Here is a 21779-nt window from a genome sequence, read left to right on the forward strand (position 1 = left end):
AAGGCTCATCTATGGAAGGTTTTTTGTAAATTCTCTTTGAGGATTAGAACTGAGAGATTGGCGAGAGAGTCGTTGTCTTGTGAGACATGTGCACCCACAGGTAATTGGGTATTCTTGTCTTTGATTTTTTTGGGTGTGTATTCATTCTGGTATGCAGTTGTTATTTGGTTTCTCCTACATATTTCCCTTCTGATAACCCCGAATAACCTGTCTATATTTTACCAGCTATACTCTGTCACCAGGTCAACATCCCCTCTACTCTCCCCACAACCTACCTGCCTCACATTTGGTGCACTGGATGTCCCTAATATATTCATTCTAACGTGCATTTGTGGAGTAATTTTTGTAGTCTACAGCTTCAGTAGTCCCCAAGCAGCTCACTATAAGCATGTTCACACTTTAGTTAAAATAAAATGACAATATCCCTATTTTGAAAAACGTATAGTCAACTTATATATGACAAGAAAAGAGTAACGACAAGTAGGCAAAAGTTGCAGAGGAAGAACAAGGGTTACAGATAAGATAATGTAGTTGCTTGTTTTAGCCATGTGCATGATTTGAGGGTTTTTTTATATTCTTTTCTTCATAATACATCTAATTGTTAAATTAATTCTTGTGAGGAGTGCAGAAAGACTGAGACTTAAGGTGTTTGAATCAGGACAGAGTGGTGAGTTGTTCCAGTAATTGGAGGTCACTTCATGGATAAGGGGTGGCATGGAAAATATCTGGAGGCTATTGAGAAAAAATAAGATAAATGTAAACCTACCACTGGAATATGTTGCAGAATGGAGAAAATAAGAAGAGGAATGTGGTAAGAGCAGGCTGTTGACGTAGGCAGGGAATGAGTTACATATGGTCTTGGAGACAAAGACAGGATATTTAAACCTGAAGGTGTATGAGGAAGGAGAGCTAGAGGAGGGGTTGTGAAGAAACATACTCAGAAGAATGGGCAATTTAATATACATTTTGAATGCTCTGTGACTCAGTCACAGAAGTGGCAATGGGGACTAAAGTTGGAAGGAGACAAAGTCATTTCTGGTATTAGGATTCTTTCTTTAAAGTTTGGCATTCTGTCTGTCTTTATGATTCCTGTTTTGTGGTGGAACATGTGGAGATCGGTTTTGCCCTGACCTCAGTGAAAGACCTATTGGATAGTGTTCTAGGTTTCCCTTGCTCACCACTCTTTGGATGAGAGTCTGTTCTTATTTATCCTATTATGAACTTTACGTTTTATTCACATTCAGACAGGCTGTTACTGTCTTTCTAACCCTTAATCTTCTACAGGGTGCAAAATTCTGCCTGGGAATTAGCATGTAGGTGATGAACCAGTAGCAGTCTCCAAGTAACATCTGTATGAGTTCTGGTGTCAATGGATATAAAGTATACAGACACATTCCTCAAGGTCAGAATGAGTCAAAGGAATGCTTTGTCCAGGATGACAAAGCAGCTCAGACAGATCATCAGCAATGGAGCCACATGAGAGACCCCATAGCAATTTCACAACCACGGGGGGAACTGCCCAAGGAGCCAGATTGTCCACAGTTTGGCACCTGTACCTAGTCTGATGTGGTGGGATAATTGGTATGTCCCACACAGCTCCACCACATCCCTTCTTGAATATTTACAAAAAAGAATTTCATATAATTCTCTCATTTTGGGGAAAAAAATACAAGCCTATTATTTTTATGAACAGGGTTTGTGTAGATGCAGTTAGGCTTGTGAAATGTGAGGAATATGGGTCTTGTACTTTAATCAGGGTACTGAAACTGACTCAAATGCCAGCTCTGTCACGGGGTTCTTGAATGACGCTGGGTAAATATCCTCTGTTCTAGTGTGCACATATAAAGTAGACATAACAGAGCTTCCTTTTCTACCTGAAGAAAAGACTAGCAGATTGAAATACATTTAAGTTCATTACTGTCATCTGAATGCTAAAGCAATCTGAATCTAATACAAAAGGTTAGACAGAAAGGTTATTTCAACCTAACTAAATAAAGCTCAGGAGTTATTATGATATCAAAATAACCAGTTGTTTTTAAGTGTAATGCAAAATGTTTCTTGACTTGTGTTTCAAAGGCTGCAAATCAAAATGTGGCACAGACTCTAGAGTGGCTTGGTCCAGGCTATTTTATAATGAAAACTCATAGCTCAAAACTGCTCATTTCTTTTCCTCCCAGCTTTGAGCAGATAATAGGGATCTATAAATTATAAAATAAGCTAAAATAAATGTTACCAAAACTTGAACAGATTTCTAGACCCACCTTAGGAACTTTCACAGTCCTTTTGGTTGCTACTGTTTTGTACCATATAAAAATATCTATTTCATGCACATGACCTGAGTATTAGAATAGATGTAAATAATTGTTCCCAAATCCTATGACATGATAGCTAAGTACAGGAGTCTTAGCCAAAATGACATAAACTGATTTGTAGCAGCCTTGGTCAAGTAAAATCCCTGTACTGTAATTTTTCAATGGAGATGTGTATTGAATTATTTTGTCTATGTGGTACTATAAATCAATTTTATTCATACATAGAACTCCTGGAAAAAGAGAATTAGCATCTCTGAGAATGGCTAAAGCCTGACAAGAATATTTAGGTTATATTTATTGCTGGCATGAACCATCTGTTTTAGGACTATGTTATGGTTGTCTGTCCATGGATGTTTAATGGAAAGGAGAGAGTGGAAGGCTGGACACCAAGAACCACCTCACATAGACACAGTGATCATGGAGAAGTATTGACTTCCAATAAGCATAAGCAATGCTTCTGGAAGCAGAATTTACAATTTCACATGGGACAAGGAGAAAGGGGCACCATGGGCATGCCTGTGCATTAGCCAGCCTGGAGAAACTCAGACAGTTCACCATTAAAGGGAGCAGCTGTACTTCCCCTGGCATGCTTAACACCTTTCCTGGAACTCTTGATGGAACAGTGCACCTCAGGACAGTGGTTTAATACTACTATTTAGCCCTTTGATTGCAGGTATTGGTAACATTTGCTTTGGCATCATATCAAATATTTGCAACGTACATACAGAATTAACCCATTCATTGACAATGACCCATTAAATAAATTAATGTAAGATTGATTTTCTATTTTGCCATTTCATGCAATTTCACTACTTTATTTGCAATTCCAGTTAAATGGATTCTTCTCTCTCTCTCACACACACATGCTTCCCAATCTCCTTACCCCTCCTACAATTAAGGAGATACATTTTGCATAAGCTTGTTTATGCCCCTCCCCACTACATGGTGGGTTCAATAAAAGACATCATCCACAAAATTCCTTGCCTCTTTGATGAAATAGTCTGTTTCACCACAAACCAGGACTGCTGTTGCTTTAAAGCTGACATATTCTAAGTGAAATATGTGCCTGGTATTGCTTTAACAAAATGAGTAGAACTGAATCCTCTTGTTTGGGTTAATACTGAAACATGACAACCCTGGACAGAAATGTTTTTCACACTACTTCACTTAGAAATGTTTTTTCACACTATTATCCAGGGCTTCTGTTTTATGTTTGGCCTAAAAGACAGCTCCTACAACCATCCAGGGCTTGTAAACCCCATATAAGGGAATTGGCTATGCACCGAGTCAGAAAAAAGAATGACACTTCCTGAAGAACTAGCACAACTTCCAGTACTCCCTCAGGCTTTCTTTGGAGGTCTCTCAACTAAATATTAGCTGCAAAAACAGAGGGACATAGGAAATGCCATACTAGCTCAAACCTATGGTACATCCATTTTGTCTCTGACATTGGACAGCATCAGAAATAGGTGCCAAGAATGGATACTTGTGGAATAATCTGTGCACAGGGAAAGCTTCTTCCTTATTCCAAACTCTGTCAGTCAGGTTTATAGTCTGATGTGTTGCAGCTCTTTATGAATAGGTATTCCCAGTGGCCACATAAATGTACAGTCTTTTTATTTTTATAGTCTACTAACCTCTTAGACTTAGTAAGATGTAGAAGCAAAGAGGTCTAGATCTTGTGAAGAAAACATTTCTTTATATGAGTTAATTGTACCTTTGCATTTCAAAGATCTTTGTGTGCAGTGACAATAGCTATTTTATGTTGAGATACTGCAGCTATTACAGCAGAGGCTATAGCACAGGCAACTGGTAGGGAGGGCATGAAGGCACGTGCCCTCCCTCCGCCCCCCCCCCCCCCCCCGAGACTGGCTCCCGACTCGGCACCTCTTGGGACGGGCAGTTTTTTTTCTGTGTGGCAGCATGTTGGAGCAGGGCACTAAGCCATGGCACAGAAACATAGGAGAGGATATGGGGCTTTTGGCATGCCCCTGGGCCCACCCCCCAGATTTGGGAGGCACCAGTCACCCCTGGACTATGGGGTGCTCTTTCCTGTCAATTTTAGTGTGTTCTTGTTTCATTCCATCATTTAAAAGAGCGTATTTACACTGAAAGTAAATGTGAGATGGTAGGGTAGATAAGAAATAAAGACAAGTGGGATAAAGTCATTAAGTCACAGGTAACAAATGAATCGTCTGGACTGATTTACCCTTTGAACAGATTACAGTAGATCAACCGATGCTTCCAATATTATGCCACAGCAGTACCAGACACATAAGTTAGCAGTGCTGACAGGAGGAAGCAATGGTTGAAGACAGAGTACTCCTCCCTGTCAGTCAGAACTGAATCAAGTTAGCACCTTTTCACCAGAAGAGATTTAAAACAGTGGTTGTTAAAGGCTTGAACTACACTGGGATCCATTCAAGGCTTGATACTCTTCATTGGCTTCGTGGTACTAGCTCAAATTTTGTCTCGTGACCTTTATTTGCAAGATCAGAGATTTCTTGGCCTCACCTGAAATTGGGTATCTGTATTCAGTTGAATTAAATTTGCCCTGTACTGTAACTTTAAAAGGAGAACTTACTCTCCACTTCTTTTCTGTGAAAGCTATTGTATTACGTTATTGGTAAAAAACATCTTCCGCTTTCCATATCAGAACTGAATATATATCAGTGAGGGGTGAGTAGTTTCTCTCTCCTGGGGCTGGTCACAATGCTTCTTATATGGTTTTCCAGGAGTTACCATTATTATACCCTGTTTTTAATTGTTTACAATGCTGAATATTTTAGTGGACTGAAATTCTTCAGACTGAGTGTCTGCCTCATTGCTATTATAGAACAATTGAGACAAACTGGGTATGACCATCCCACAACACAAAAATGTCTGAAGTCATGCAGGAGCATCCTCATCAGCACCCAATCTCTCAATGCCACACCCAAGTCGATACCACTACAGGTGTGGGACAAGAAGCTGAAGAAAATACCTGACAGTGAAAAAATGGACATTCCTATGGCTGAGTCCTTACCACCTGGGGCTGATGAACCATAGCAAAGGTGGCCAAGTCTCAACTGCCTATGTACCAGAGTTGGATGTTCCAAGGAACTATTGAAGAAGCAGGGCTATACCATTGACTCAACCACCTGTGACTGTGGCAGAGCCTCAGACTATGCAACACCTGCTGCAATACCCACTGCTCAAAGGCACAAGTACAATGAAGGATCTTGCAAAGTACAATAAATGAGTACAAGAAGCATGTGTAGCAAAATGGTGAAATGTGACATAGAAGAAAAAGAGACTACTACTAGTACTACTACTATTTTGGTAACTTTCAGCAAAAACCATTCAGCTATTTCCAAGAAGTATGAGGAAAAATACATTGAATCTGGTGACCTTTTGTCTGCTGCAGGAGTAAGAATTTTAGCAAAGACTTGGCCTTGTGTCAGAAAGCTGTTTTTCTATGAAAATTGGCCCCAAAATAGTCAAGTCATAAGCTTCTGCAAAATTGCTGTTTACATATGCTCAGTAAGGATTTGCTAGAGTTTTGCTGTTAAGATCCCTGAAAAATCCGTCATCTGTATCAGGATCATACAGTTGCATGTTTGGGGTGTGCCAGGGTAATTTGGGTCTGAATCCAGGTACCTGAAGAGTTTGTAACAGGCTAGGGAGCTTTGAAGAAAACACTATGTCATTTTATGCACCCAAGACTTGAATTATGGTTGCACAGGTAACCCAAGTGCTGGACTCAGTTGTCTAAGTAAGTTAGGCCTCACAATAAAATCTGGAGCAATATCTAAACATCTTAAAATCTAGCCTTACTGACCTTACAAGGCCTAAAATGCTCCATGAATGCTCAAGTTTATTTCAGATACAAGAGTCAAGTATTGTTACACTGCTGTCAGACTTGCTCAGTTTTTCTTTCTATACCCAGCACTGAACAATATACTTGGAGGCTTAAGATCAAAATTTTGGCTTCACTGATTCATAGATGTTAGGGTCAGAAGGGATCTCAACAGATCATCGAGTCCTGAACCCCTGCATAGGCAGGAAAGAGTGTTGAGTTCAGATGACCCCAGCCAGATGCCCATCCAACCTCCTCTTGAAGACCCCCAGGGTAGCGGAGAGCACCACCTCCCTTGGGAGCCCATTCCTGATTTTGGCCACCCTAACTGTGACGAAGTTCCTCCTAATGTCCAGTCTAAATCTGCTCTCTGCTAACTTATGGCCATTATTTCTTGTAACCCCCAGGGGCGCCTTGGTGAGTAGAGCCTCACCAATTCCCTTCTGTGCCCCCATGATGAATTTATAAGCAACCACAAGGTCACCTCTCAACCTTCTCTTGTGGAGGCTGAAGAAGTCCAGGTGCCCTAGTCTCTCCTCATAGGGTTGGCCTGCAAGCCCTTAATCATACGAGAGGTCCTTCTCTGGACCCTCTCCAGGATATGCACATTGCTTTTAAAGTGTGGCGCCCAAAACTGGACGCAGTATTCCAACTGTGGTCTGACCAGAGCTCGATAGAGGGGAAGTATCACCTTTTTGGTTCTGTTTGTCATGCATCTGCTGGTGCACGATAAAGTGCCGTTAGCTTTGCTGATGACTTTATCACACTGACAGCTCATCTTGGAGTCCACTAGGACTCCGAGATCCCTTTCTGCTTCCATGCTGCTGAGCAGGTCATTTCCTAGGCAGTAGGTGTGCTGGACACTTTTCCTCCCTAGCTGCAGCACTTTGCATTTCTCCTTGTTAAATCACATTCTGTTGTTTTCTGCCCATTTGTCCAACCTGTCCAGGTCTGTCTGTAGTTGTTCCCTGCCCTCTGGTGTGTCCACTTCTCTCCACAGTTTTGTATCATCCGCAAACTTGGACAGAGTACACGTCACTCCTTCGTCCAAGTCACTGATGAAGACATTGAAGAGTATCAGTCCAAGGACCGAGCCCTGTGGGACCCCACTGCCCACATCCTTCCAGGTCAATACCAACCCATCCTTTACCACTCTCTGGGTACACCCTATATTCCTGCCCTGCCTGGCCCAATCTCTGGTGGCTCCTGCAGCACCCCCCCCAAGGGCTGCACCACCCAGCCCCACCCCTCACCCACTCTCCTAGAACTGCCAATGGCTGTCCTGCCCAGCCCCACTCCTGGCTGCCCTCCCCCCACAGCCTCCAGCACTTTAAAAAAAGATAGAATGAAAAAGCCTCTACTCACCATAGTAGCAAAGGTTGGGGGGTGGGGGTGGGGCTCCTAACCTCCTAGCAGAACTCCCCAGGGCAGTACAGGGCAGTGGGGCCCGGGCTGGGGCCACTGTGGCTGTCATCTCACGCCACACTGTGCTTGGCTGGGGGGGCTGGGGCCAGGCGAGGCAGGGATCAGAGGGGCTCAGGGGGCAGGCAGGGGATGGGGCCAGGTGAGGCAAAGATCTGGGGGAGTGGGCAGGGCTAGCAGGGATCCTCCCCATGGTCCCCTCCCCATTCCTCCAGTCCTCTTCACCTCTTACTTACCTGCAGTGGAGTCTGGGTCCAGCTCTCTGCAGATGGTATGCTGCCTGCCCTGCATGGGCAGGCAGGGTGCTTCAGCACCAGGTTGAGAGCCAACCTTAGAGATGCTCTGGCAGCCAGAGCATCTCTGTGGATAACTCAGCCTCCAGTTGCCCCAGGCCATGCCCTGCCCCACTTTTTTTCTTTTCAGGTTTTTTTGACCTCTGGATATCCAGGGGTCTAATTTTGTCCAAGCACTGCAAATTTGCAGCACGGGGAACATTTTATCATTCCTGTACATGCCTCTTGCAGTGTCTCAAAGGAGTTTGAGATGTTGCAAGAGGCACGTGCAGGGTCCTCTGGATGTGCCCAGTGGGTGGACAATAATGATTTGTATCCTGAATGTGTAGGATGAACTTTAATAATGGTTACAAATAAGTCTCTAGTTACAGGGCTTTAATGCATTTTCTTTGTGGGGTGTGAAAGAAAAAAAGATCCCTGATACACAATAAGGTTAAGTGTGTCTTCTTTCCAAATTTTTTTGGGAAGCAGCAGAGATAAGCAATGGTGAGGTGCTTGGACATTAAATGGATGGACCAGTGCAGTGAGGTTATACAGACAATGGTTTATTTTTATGCCTGGCTGAGGGGTCTTACTTCCATGCTGAAGGTCAATTTGGTTGCCAGAACTGAGGTCAAGAAGGAATTCCTCCTCCCCCTGACAGATTGGCAGGGACCTTACCAAGTAAGAAAGCAATTTATTTACATTCGTCCTCAGCATGAGGCATGGCTTGCCTGCTAAGATTATTTTGGCATGTCTCACCTAGTTAATTCCGTACCATTGCAAGGACCTTGCATAATAGTAATATCTTGCCCTTGTCTGCCTGGGGCTCATTTTGGTCTCATGGGGCACCTATACATGAGTAGCAGGGCTGCTCCAGTGCACTGTAATTGTAGCATATTGGAGCAAACCGAATGAGCTTTAGTTAAAGTGACCTGCCACCATTTTTAAGCACAGGGACACTGATACATGCAATGATCCAGGTGCTTTCATTACAGAGGCTCTTGGAGCCGATCTAATTAAAGTAATTCCCCCACCCTCTCACACACATTCCTGGAGCACATATATAAATGTCCATGATGACTGAAATGCTTCAGTTTAACTGCAGTCTTCTGGCTTAATCTCAGGTAATGATTTAATAGTCAGGCTATATGATGTGGTCTTAAAGACTATGAAAATGCAGGACTACCAGGAGTGTAGTTGTTTTTGGATCTTTTCTGTTAGCAGGGAAGAAGTTACCAAGTGCTGAAAGAATAATCATCACCAATGGCTTACTTACATATGTCCCTGACATTCAGTTCTACTACAGCTTTCATAACATCTCAGCCTCAATGACTTATTCCCAGTTGCAGAAATTCAGGAAACATATTTTCTTAAAAATGCATTTTGAATCTTCAGACTTGAGCCGCTTCTTGAGACATCTCTTTACTTTAGATATGCAGTTCTTTGTTATTTGTCAGCGGGGCTCTGCCAGAAGGCCCCAGAACCCCTACAGCCCCTGCTGCAGCTGGTGAGTGTGGGACATTTTTTTTTAAAGTGCCAGGACTGGGATGAGGCCGGGCAGGGTAGCCATGGGGCATCTTCTGTGACTTCCTCCTGAAGCTCCCTCCTCACCCACGGGGAGAGGCAGGCACAGCTAGAGAAGCCACAGGAGAACCTGCATCCGCCTAGTTGTGCTTGCCTCTCCCCAGCCTCTCCCCAGCCAATCCAAATCACTAATTCTCTCTGAATCACCACCAAATCTGCCAAAGCTGATTCAGACAAATCGATTCAGGACAGTGATCCCAAATCTCCAAATCGAATCACTGTCCTCTGAATTGGCTGAATCTGAATCCAAGTCAAATACTTCCCTATTTACACAGGCCTAATACCTAAGAGTGCTAATATTGCATGGCACCCTTTATAGGATCTCACAGAGTTTCAGGGTGCTAGGGCTGAATGAGTATCACTGGTTTACACAAAATAAGGATCTGGTCCTATGACTAAAAATAAATTTTGTGACAGAAAATTAGCATTTCCTAATGGCTTTGAATTCCATGCATAGTCTCTAAGGTTAGAAAAGAATATGGGATTGCCTTATTTAACTTCTGGCATAACACAGGCTGTAGAATTTGACCTAGCTATCCATATACTGAGGCCAGTAAATGTTTCACAGTTTCATTGTTTCTTAGTTGGTAGGGTCAGAAGGGACCTGAGCAGATCATCCAGTCCAACCCCCTGCTTTGGCAGGAAAGAGTTCTGGAGTACACCCCAGCAAGGTGATTGTCTAGCCTCTTCTTAAAGACCCCCAGGGTAGGAGCCAGCACCACTTCTCTTGGAAGTAGGGTCCAGATCCTAGCCACCCTGACAGTGAAGTAGCACCTCCTGAAGTCTAATCTGAATCTACCCTCTGCCAGCTTCTGACCGTTATTTCTAGTCACTCCTGGTAGTGCTCAGGGGAACAGGGACTCCCCCAATGCTTTCTGATCCCTTCTGACTAGTTTGTAAACGGCCACTAGATCCCCCCTCAGCCTTCTCCTGTGGAGGCTGAACAGGTTACCCTTAGTCTCTCCTTGTAGGGACTGCCCTACTGCCCCCTGATCATGCGAGTGGACCTCCTCTGGACCCTCTCCATGTTGTCCACATCCCTCCTGAAGTGCGGCGCCCAGAACTGGATGCAGTACTCCAACTGCAGTCTGACCAGTGCCACATAGAGGGGGAGGATCACCTCCTTGGACCTGCTTGAGATGCATCTGTGGATGCATGACAAGGTACGGTTGGCCTTCCTGACCGCATCCCCACACTGTCAGCCCATGTTCATCTTGGAATCAATAATGACTCCAAGATCCTTTTCTGCTTCTGCACTGACGAGAAGGGAGTTCCCCAGCCTGTAGCTTTGCTGCTGGTTCTTCCTCCCCAGGTGCAGTACCTTGCACTTGTCAGTGTTGAAACTCATCCTGTTCTCATCTGCCCTCCCCTGTAACCTGTCTAGGTCCAATTGCAGCTTATTCCTCCCTTCTAGTATACCCACTTCCCCCCACATCTTAGTGTCATCTGTGAATTTGAACAGGGTGCTTTTTACCCACTCGTCCAAGTCACTGATGAAGATGTTGAACAGTGTGGGCCCAAGGACCGAGCCCTGGGGGACCCCACTGCCCACATCCCTCCAGGGTGAAAATGATCCATCCACCACCACTCTCTGGGTGCAGCTTTCCAGCCAGTTAGTGACCCATCTGACTGTGTAGGTATTGATGCCCCAGTCCCCCAGTTTTTTAATGAGAATGGGTTGAAAGACAGTGTCGAAGGCCTTTCTAAAGTCCAGAAAGACTATGTCCACTGCTACCCCTGAATCTAAGGATTTGGTGACCTGGTCATAGAAGGCCACCAGGTTGTTCTGACAGGACCTGCCTCTAATGAACCCGTGTTGGTTGCCCCTAAGCATAATCTCCCCTGATGGCCCCTCGCAGACATGCGCCAGGATAATTCTCTCAAAAAGCTTACTCAGGACTGAGGTAAGACTAACTGGCTTATAGAATCATAGAATCAATGAGTTGGAAGGGACCTAGACAGATAATCTAGTTTGACCCCCTGCCATGGGCAGGAATGAGCACTGGGGGTGGGAGGGGTCATAGGACCCCAGCCAGGTGCCTGTCCAGTCTCCTCTTGAAGATTTCCAGGGGAGGTGAGAGCACCACCTCTCTGGGAAGCCTATTCCAGGCTCTGGCCACCCTTACTGTGAAGTAGTTTTTCCTAATATCCAACCTAAACCTATCCTCACTCAGCTTGTCGCCATTGTTCCTGGTGACTCCAAGGGGGGCCCTGGTGAACAGACTTTCTCTGAGTCCCTGCTGCTGGCCCCAGATAAGGTTATAGGAGGCCACAAGATCCCTCCTCAGTCTCCTCTTGTGGAGACTGAAGAGATTTAGGTCCCTCAGCGTCTCCTCATAGGGCTGGCCATGGAGGCCCTCAACCTTACGAGTGGCCCTCCTCTGGACCCTCTCCAGGTTCTCCATGTCCTTCTTGAAGTGCGGCACCCAGAACTGGACACAATACTCCAGCTGCAGCCTGACCAGCACCGCATAGAGGGGGAGCAAGGCCTGTCTGGACCTGTTAGTAATGCCCCTGTTGATGCATGACAGGGTGCAGTTGGCTCTGCCTATTGCTTCATCGCATTGGTGACTCATATTCATCCTGGAGTCAATCCTGACTCCAAGATCCCTCTCTGCCCCTGTGCTGCCGAGACGGTCAGCCCCTAACCTATAACCACAATGCTGGTTCCCTCTGCCCAGGTGCACAACTCTGCACTTGCCCTTGTTGAACTGCATCCTATTCACTTCTCTAACCTATCCAGGTCTGCCTGGATGCCATCCCTGACTGCCAGTGTATTCACTTTACCCCACAGCTTGGTGTCATCAGCGAACCTGAACAGGGTGCACTCCACACCCTCATCCAGGTCACTAATGAAGGTATTGAACAGATATTGAAGATAGTTTCCTGGGTCCTCCTTCCTCCATTTTTTGAAAATAGGAACCACATTGGCCCTTTTCCAGTCCTCTAGCATTATGCCAGAGCAGCGTGAGTACTTGTAAAGCCATGCAAGGGGTCCTGCAATAGCCTGTGCTGCATGCCTAGAGTGAGGATTTGCAACATCGAAGAGACCATCCCTAAAATCATCAAGCCCTCTGACTACTACCCACTGGTTGTGGTCCATGTGGGTACAAATGATGCATCCAAGGGCAAACCAGATAACATCATGGAGGACTACAAGGCCTTGGGACACCAACTGAAGAAGATGGGAGCCCAGGTAGTATTTTCCTCCATTCTCCCAGTAAGTGGACGGGGTAGGCGTCATGAGGCCTGCATTGACATGGTTAACCGGCATCTGGAGAGCTGGTGCCATGAGTCAAGCTTCAGGTTTTTTGACAACGACCCATGTTTTTGTAAGGAGGGCATGCTGGAGTGGGATGGGCTTCACCTCTCCCCTCAGGGCAGACGTATCTTTTCCTCTAGGTTGGCTTATCTCATACGGTGGGCTTTAAACTAGCTTCGCTGGGGAAGGGGCCAGTTTGAGTGGAGAGGATGCTTCATGAGCTTTCATGGTGACAAGAGGAAGGGAAGCCCAGGTAAGCATCAATGTCCAGGGAGCAGGGGGCCACAACTGTCCTGGGAGTGGGAGGAAGGCACGTGCACCCTCAGTGCCTCTACACTAATGTTGTAGTATGGGGAGTAAGCAAGAGGAACTGTGTCTCCTGCTTGCGAGTAAGTACCCAGACTTAGTAGGGCTCACAGAAACCGGTGGGACCCTACCTACAACTGGGCGGTGGGCATTTGGGGATACACCGTATATAGAAGAGACAGGACAGAGAGGAAATGTTGGGGGGTAGTGTTTTATGTCACCTCACATCATCAAGGATTAGCTTTGGGTTAGAGGAGGGTCGGGCAAAGACACTATGGGTAAAACTACAAGGGAGGCATGGTGAAAAGGACCTTACAGTGGGTGTTTACTACAGACCATCCAACCAGGAGGAAGAGCTGGACCAGGACTTCTCCAGTCAGCTTATGGAGGCAGTTAGGTCAAGGGATGTTATTGTTATGGGTGACCTAAACTACCCAGACATTTGCTGGGAGGAGCAGACAGCCAGGTCTGACTGCTCATATAGGTTCCTGGCTGTATTACAGGACCTTCACCTCATCCAGGAAGTGCCCCACTAGGGGTAACACCTTGCTGGACCTGGTCCTGGCCACAGGGGATGACCTGATAAGGGGACTGCAGGTCCTTGACCACCTGGGCAATAGCGATCATCACCTGCTGGATTTCACTATCCAGCACAGGGCATCAAGGGCTCACACCAAGGCTCAAACCCTTGACTTCAGAAAGGCCAACTTCAATAAGCTTAGGAGACTAGTGGAGGGGGCACTGAGGGCCCAGAAGGTAGAGGAGATAGAAGTCCATGAGGGATGGTTGTACCTTAAGGGGGCGATCCTCAAGGGATAACAGTCCCTGAGAGACACAGGGGGGGTAAAAGTGCTCAGAAAACCCCTTGGCTCAGCAAGGGCATTCAGCAATGCCTGAAGACTAAAAGGGGGGGCGTACAATCAGTGGAAGGGAGGAGCTATCACCAAGGAGGAGTACCCCTCCTCGGCCCGTGAGTGTAAGAGGGCTATTAGGAAGGCCAAGGCAGAGATAGAACTCAGGTTAGCGTCCAGGATTCAGGACAACAAAAAGTCCTTTTTCAAGTACATTGGGAGCAAGAAGAGGGCATCAGGCAATGTAGGGCCCCTGCAAGATGCAAATGGTAATTTTGTGGCTAAGCCAGACAAGAAAGCTGATATTTTTAACAGTTTCTTTGCCTCTGTTTTCTTGAACAGGAACTGGGATATCCCACCTTCCAGAGGTAGGGACAATCTTGGGGATTGCTCTGTCAGGCCTTCAGTCAATGCAGATGTATTTAGGGATCTTCTGGAAGGGCTAGACATTTTTAAATTTGCAGGTCCAGATGCCCTCCACCCAAGGGTGTTGAGGGAGCTGGCAGGGGTCATCACGGAGCCCTTGGCCTGGCTGTATTAGTATTCATGGTCATTTGGCCAGGTGCTGGGGGATTGGAAACTGGCTAATGTCCCAATTTTCAAGAAAGGGAGGAAGGACGACCCAAGTAACTATAGGCCTGTAAGCCTCACCTCTGTGCTTGGGAAGATCTTGGAGAGAATCATCAAGGAACCTGCAGGGGAGATCATACTCAGGGGCAATCAGCATGGGTTCATCAAAGGCAGGTCCTGCCTGACCAACCTGATTGCCTTTTATGACCAAGTAACTAAATCCTTGGATGATGGTGTCACCGTGGACGTAGTCTTTCTAGACTTTAAGAAGGCCTTTGACACTGTCTCTCACCCCATCCTCATCAATAAATTAAGCAACTGTGGTATTGATGCCTGCACAGTTGGACGGGTAGAAAATAGGCAGATGGGGTGCACCCAGAGAGTAGTGGTGGACGGGTTGTACTCAATCTGGTGAGACGTGAGCAGTGGGGGACCCCAGGGCTTGGTCCTCGGGCCCGCACTGTTTAACATCTGCATCAGTGACTTGGACAAGGGGGTGGAAAGCACGATGTGCAAGTTTGCTGATGACTCTAAGATGTGGGGCAAGGTGGACACACTCGAAGGGAGAGAGACTCTGCAACTAGGTTTAGACAGACTACAAAAGTGGGTGGATAAGAATAGGATGGGGTTCAACATAGAGAAATGCAGGGTGCTGCACCTTGGGAGAAGGAATCCACAGCATACATACAGGCTGGGGAGTTCCTTTCTTGAAAGCACAGAGGTGGAAAGGGATCTTGGAGTCATTATTGACTCCAAGATGAACCTGAGCTGCCAATGACAGACTGCAGTCAGCAAGGCTAGCCATACCTTGTCATGCATCCAAAGGTGCATGTCAAACCGATCCAGAGAGGTGATCCTCCCTCTCTATGTGACTTTGGTCAGGCTGCAGTTGGAGTACTGTGTCCAGTACTGGGCACCGCACTTCAAAAGGGATGTGGTCAGCCTGGAGAGAGTTCAGAGGAGGGCCACCCGCTTGGTGAGAGGGCAGCAGGACAGGCCCTATGAGGAGAGATTGAGGGACCTGAATCTGTTCAGCCTCAGCAAAAGGAGGCTGAGGGGGGACCTGGTGGCTGCCTACAAACTCATCAGGGGAGATCAACAGCAAATAGGTAGAGCCCTTTTCTCCCCAGCACCACCTGGGGTGATGAGGAACAATGGTAATAAGCTGATGGAGAATAGGTTTAGGTTAGAGATCAGAAGGTAATTTTTTACAGTTAGGGTGGCCAAAATCTGGAACCAACTTCCCAGGGAAGTGGTCCTCACCCCTACCTTGGGCAAATTCAATAGGAGGTTGGATGATCACCTGTCTGGGGTCTTGTGAACCCAGCATTCATTCCTGCCTGTAGCAAGGGGTCAGGCTAGATGATCTTTTCAGGTCCCTCCTGACCCTAGCTAGTATGAAACTATGAAACTCTGCTAATTCCCTTAGCACTCTGGGGTGGAGATCATCAGGACCAGCTGATTTAAATGCTGGTCCCTCCAGAAGTTCCCTGACTAGGTCCTCACTGACCCTAGGTTTGGGTGTGCCTCCCCTGGGGCCCACAGGGGTCCTGCTGCAGGGGGTGACCTGGTTTCTGCTCAGAAGAATGGAGACAAAGAAATTGTTAAATAGGTTAGCTTTGTTGTCTGGTGAGATGAGCATATTTCCTCGCATTGTTTGACTATAATATATTTTCCACATAAATATCAGCCCTATTCAGAAGATACTTTCTGGAGGCTGCAAGCAAGAGGAACAGTGGGGGAAAAAAAACCCTGGTCATACCCTGTTCACTCTCCTTTTCAGCATCCACTCTGTGCCCTTGTGTGACTCAGGATGCTGGGCAAGGTGGACCTATGGTCTTACCCACTAAACGGTAATTCTTCTGTTCTTACCAAGTGTTAAAAAATCCACAATTCTCTTGTTAGTTTGTTTTAATGATTCATCACATTCGCTGCTAAAATGTGACCTTTATTTCTCATTTAAATTTGTCTGGCTTTAATTTTCAGCCATTGAAAATGCTGTTGAATAGTGAAAAAAGGCCATTTCTTCCACCCATACCTCTGAGAAAAGCCAGGGTGGATTCTACAGTCACTGCTAGAATTGATACAGAGGATCTGGAATAGTGCACAGCACTTCCATGCTGCTCCTAGAAGAATGCAAAGTATATATATTGGAACGCATTGAGCATTTTCATGTTTTATTATCGAGTTGAATTTGGTTCTGCTTTTTGTTAAAGCTCAGCTCTGAAAACACTTCAAAAAGACTACAGACTGTAGGGGCATCAATTCTGGAACTTGCAGCTTGACAAGTAATCTTATAGCTGCCTTGTGTTTTAGAAGAAGCTTAGCAGTCATGTTTATAGAATTGGATAACCTGTTAAGTATGTCCAATTAGTTGTGCAAGTAATCAGTCTTTAAGAAAATATCAATCTTAAGCAGGTTAGTTCTTTACTTATATACCAATCTTTAAAAACTCAACATGGTGACTCACATGTGTATAGATTATCACATGCTTAAATATTTGTAGACTTTGGCTTAAAAATAGACTGTGAAGATCTTTTCAGGATGGAAACGTGCAAAAATTATTTCCATCCTGAAATATGTTTGAAGTAGTGTTCAAAATATATTAGGTGCACAGAGGGAAGACAATATTTTGCACAAAGAACTTGTATTGTAAGACATACAAACAATATAATGTCAAATGTTTGTCATAATAATAGATTTCTTGTTAGTTACTCCCATGTTCTTGCTGTTCCTAGTTGCATCCTCCATTTTCTGTTGAGGTGTTCCCAGGAGTGTGTTTTGCCATGGTTGATCCTGTATGCTTCTCATAATTCTTGCTACAGAAATTCAAGGTCGGTATGAAAAGTCAGAGGGATTAGCTACCAGTCTGATGGCATCCATATAAATAAAAATATTCAGAGGAGGTCAATTGTGACAGGAAAAATGCCCTTAAAGCATCACCTGCTCTTTGCAGTCACCAGCAATGCCTACTGCTTACTGTCACATGTTATCCCCTCTATTAAGTATCAACACATTTTTCAATTATCTTTCATAGGGAAGTTACTGCTTTCACAGACCTTTGTAGAACTAAGCAATCATTTTCATAGGAAAATAAAATAATAATCTTGCCCAGCCCAAGTTTTCACTAAGGAAGGCTAGGAAAAAAAAATTATTTCTTCTAAGATTTAGATCATATTTGAAATGTCTGTCTTCTAGCTTTAGAACAGTATGAGATATTTGACATTCAACTTTATTTGGCTATTACAGAATGTGAAGTCTAGGCTGGGCTGCCTTATTTAAGAAATAAAAATTCCCCTGCTAATCCTAGAAGCAAAGCAAACATGCATCTGTATTGTTTGCACAGTGCAGGCTTCCATTTAGTTAGGAACAGATGGTTTTAAAAAAATATTTCCCTTCAAAACCTATGGTTTAAATTAAGGACAAAATGGTTTGTGCAAGTCAGTTTTCCAAACACGCTACCCCAAAGTCAGATTCTGTAAAACTGACAATGCCATGAGATTCTCCAGCATCTGCTAAGTAGGGCTAAACCTCCTGGAGAGCTGTGCTGTCTCCTCTGAAGGAAAGAAGAATGCGTTTCCTAAATAAGGAGGTTTTTTATTATGATTCATTAGCTGAACATATGGTGTGTCAAGGGAATGTGGACATCTTTCCCATTGTGTTTTCAAGATTTTATTACTCAAAATCCCGTTCCTGATTGAGGGATAGACAAATGAAATTTTCTCTCTGTGCAGGAAAAAGAAAGGCATGAGCAAAACAAAGGCTATTTGTCAAAGCAAATATACAAGTGGTACAAGGAATGGAAAGACTGTTCAGAATACAAATGTTAAATTGGCTTATGGTGTTTAAGTTAAAAAAAAAGAAAATGATAAGATACTAAGGGCTTAAATAGTGTATCAATACATTTTAGCCATTCAAAAGTCTCAGTATCAACAAACTGGATTCTAGAAAGTCCTGCTAGATAAGCATAAGATAAAAAGCCATTCAGTAGATGTACATCATCTAAGATGTACTGCTGCTACACAGAGGAAGCTTCCTGAATCCTTCCAGCTAGTGAAATGCTGCTCGTCTCGCCAGCTCAGATCTGAAGTGGGTGAGTTTGCACTGGAGGTGGTATGCTGACTTGAAGCCATGCAGTCTTTCATCATGTGATTTGCTGAGTTTCTGACAGAGGGAGTGGCTTGTTCCCATTTTTGTTTGCCATGAATAGACTCCATCCACCATGATGATACAATTGTCTAGATAGGTTTTCTGCTGATCAGTCAGTGGGAGGTGTCTTGCTATTTAAAAAAAAATAACAGTCATGTTGGGTGGCTCTTTATAACAAGATGATGTCTGATGTTAAGAGACAAGATATTGGAGAGAAGCAGTATACATCCAGCATTTCTTGGTCTTACAGGCGCTGTTATTCTCTCAGCTCTTGAGCTTTCTCTGAATAAAAGAGTTTGGAAGGAATTACTATACCTATCAATTTAGATGTAGTTCTTGGTCCTCTGAATCAGTTTCAGTCTCTTTCCCTGGCCATGGACTCCTGTTTGAATTTAGCATAATTCCCATGGTAAGCATGACATGGTTTCATAGGTCAGGTTCCATTTAATATAGCAAATAGGGTTAAATTCACAAAGAAGAGTTAGGCATGGAGATGCCTAAATTTTAAGATCTCTCCTGCTTAGTAAAAATTATAATCCCAGATTAGATGCACAGGCTCCCCATACAGTGCATGAGGAGAGTTAGACTAGAATGGGATTCACAGAAACCAGAAATCTAAGCGTGGAGCCACTGAAGCCAATAGGAAATGCCAAAAAAAGAAAATGTAGCTTTAGACCTCTCCCTCAGAGGGAAGGTTGGGAGGTCAGTCTGTTGGTCAAGTAGATGTGGGTGTGGAAGACCTATGTCCAAATCCCTTCTCTGCCTGAAAGCAATCTACCCATATTTTGCCAGTTCTCTAAGGGCAGCCATGGCCAACAAGTTATGGCAAGTCTATAGTGGTAATGGGCTTAATCTCTCATATTGAAGCTGTTCCACTTCAGAAGGAATAATTAATTATTCACTGGGACAGAGAGAGTGAGAATGAAAGTATCATTATGCCCCTTTATAAATCCATGGTATGTCCATGCCTTGAATACCTTGCCCAATTTTGGTCCCCACACCTCAAAAAGAATATAGAAGAACTAGAGAAGAAAAATTTCCAATTTCAGAATCAGGTGTTTTGTTATGGCTTTAATACTTGAAAAATTCCACACTGATCTGTCTTAACATTTCAGAATGATAGTACAATAAAGGCTATCATCCTAAGAAATCATTGCTTTGAGAACTCATACGAGAGAAACTATTTTTAAGTAAAGATAACATAAAATGTGATAAAATTCTTCACTAAGTACTATTTTAGCTTAAAGTGTGACATGATAAGAGTTTACAAAATATTAAATGATGAATAGAAAGTAAATAGGGATTTATTTATTATCACAATACAAAAACTAGGGGTAGTAAAATGAAACTAGTAGGTAGCAAGTTTAAAACTAACGAAAGGAAGTCTTTTTCACGCAGTGTACATCTACACGTGCAATTAACACATAGCAATAAACTTTGGCACAGTTCATGCCAGAGTCTATTGCTCCTGGGTGCAGTGTTTATACATGTGCATGGGACTGCAGCATGTTAAGACAGGTCAGAGCAGCCCCAGCTGACAGGGAACTGGGTGGGCCAGCCTGTCAGCCTGGGGCTGCTTTGCCCTGGTTCAAATGAGAGATTGAAGAGAGAGTGGTTTTCTTGTGAGAGATGTGCCCCCACAGGCAATTGAGTATTCTTGTCTTTGATAGATTTCTGGTGTGTTTTCAGTCTGGTACTCACTTGTTGACAAGACAAGAATACTCAATTACATGTGGGGGCACATTTCTCACAAGAAAAGCACTCTCTCTTCAATCTCTCATTTCTAATCCTGAAAGGGAGTGTACAAAACACCTTTCACAGATGAGTCTATGAACTTCACGACATCAACCTACTGGATACAAAAAAACACGGACTAAATATAGACATTGGATTTATGACACCTGTCTGTCATTTGACTCCCCAGGTACCTCTGTACTATGTGCCAGCTACATTTCCCCTCCCCAACCTTTCTCTCACCCACTAACTCCTCAATTTATATCTTCACTGACTGCCTGTCTTGCACACATACCAGCCTCTGGCTGCTTTAGTATTCATTCCTTCCAGGAAGAGCACACACCAACTGCAGAGGCTTTCTCAGCCTGATAAAGGGTATTTATACCCAAATGTTTGCAAAGTAGAATTTTTCCAATTATTTGAGTTGGTCTAATAAAACAGATCAGATTTACTCAAAGAAAAAGTCTGCCTGTGTCCTTAGACTAACACAGCTACAGCCCCAATAACAGCTAGGCAGCTTGATATGCAGATCAATATTTTATCACTGTTTTCTATTTTATACTTCTGTTCTCTGTAGTTTTATACGTAAACTAACTTCTTTGTGGCTGGGCTCTTTTGTATCAGTATAGTGCCCAGCACAATGAAGCCTAGTTTCTCTGCCTTCTAGTCATGTGATTTCTATATTTTTCTTCATGCTGACTGGAAAGTAGCAAATGGTTCACTGAGAGCACAGCAGAGACAACCTCCCTGTTCTTCTGCAGGTATGGCCTTCAAGAAGGAGTAGGAACAGGAAAGGGAAGTCCTGCTGAATCCTGGAGGCCCAGGAGAAAGCATGTTCAGTGCAGATAAAGCTGCAAAATTTCAATTTGCCTGTACTAAGAATGCCTGCAGTTAGAAGCTTAAAATTTGGCCAGGTATGAGCAGATTTTCCCAGGGATGTAGAAAAGCATGTTTCCATATTTTGCCTCCAGGGCATATTTCAAGTCCCTGCTCCAAAACTCAGAGAATCTTGTAATATGAACCCAGATGAATGAAACAGTGAATCTTAAGTATGCAAACTTAATTATACCTACCTCCAGCACCATTTAAAATTCTATAAATGCACAGGGAAACTTAATTCTGGCATGTTTTGACTTTTGAATTCTGAACTTGGAGATCTTGATGTTCTCTTAATGTGGGGCACGGGTAGGGGAGTTGAGAGTGTGGTTTTAAACATAATTTCAGTATCCCAGTAAACTGAAGAGTCACATAAAAGTTTATAGATGCATATATGTATGATATATTGGAACGGTGCATGTTTTAAATGCATACGCATGCCCACTTGCAGACATAAACACTTTTTGAAATGAGTATAACAGAAACATTGTCCTTGCTGTCAATCTGGTGTTGGACTGATTGTATTTTAATTTGATGTTTGCCGCCTGCACATATCATAAAAAGCACTACATGGGCAAACCATGAGAGTTAGAAAAACAA

The sequence above is a fragment of the Crocodylus siamensis genome, chromosome 1 (assembly GCF_052110815.1).
Source record: "Crocodylus siamensis isolate JL-2025a chromosome 1, ASM5211081v1, whole genome shotgun sequence".
Lineage (NCBI taxonomy): Eukaryota > Metazoa > Chordata > Crocodylia > Crocodylidae > Crocodylus > Crocodylus siamensis.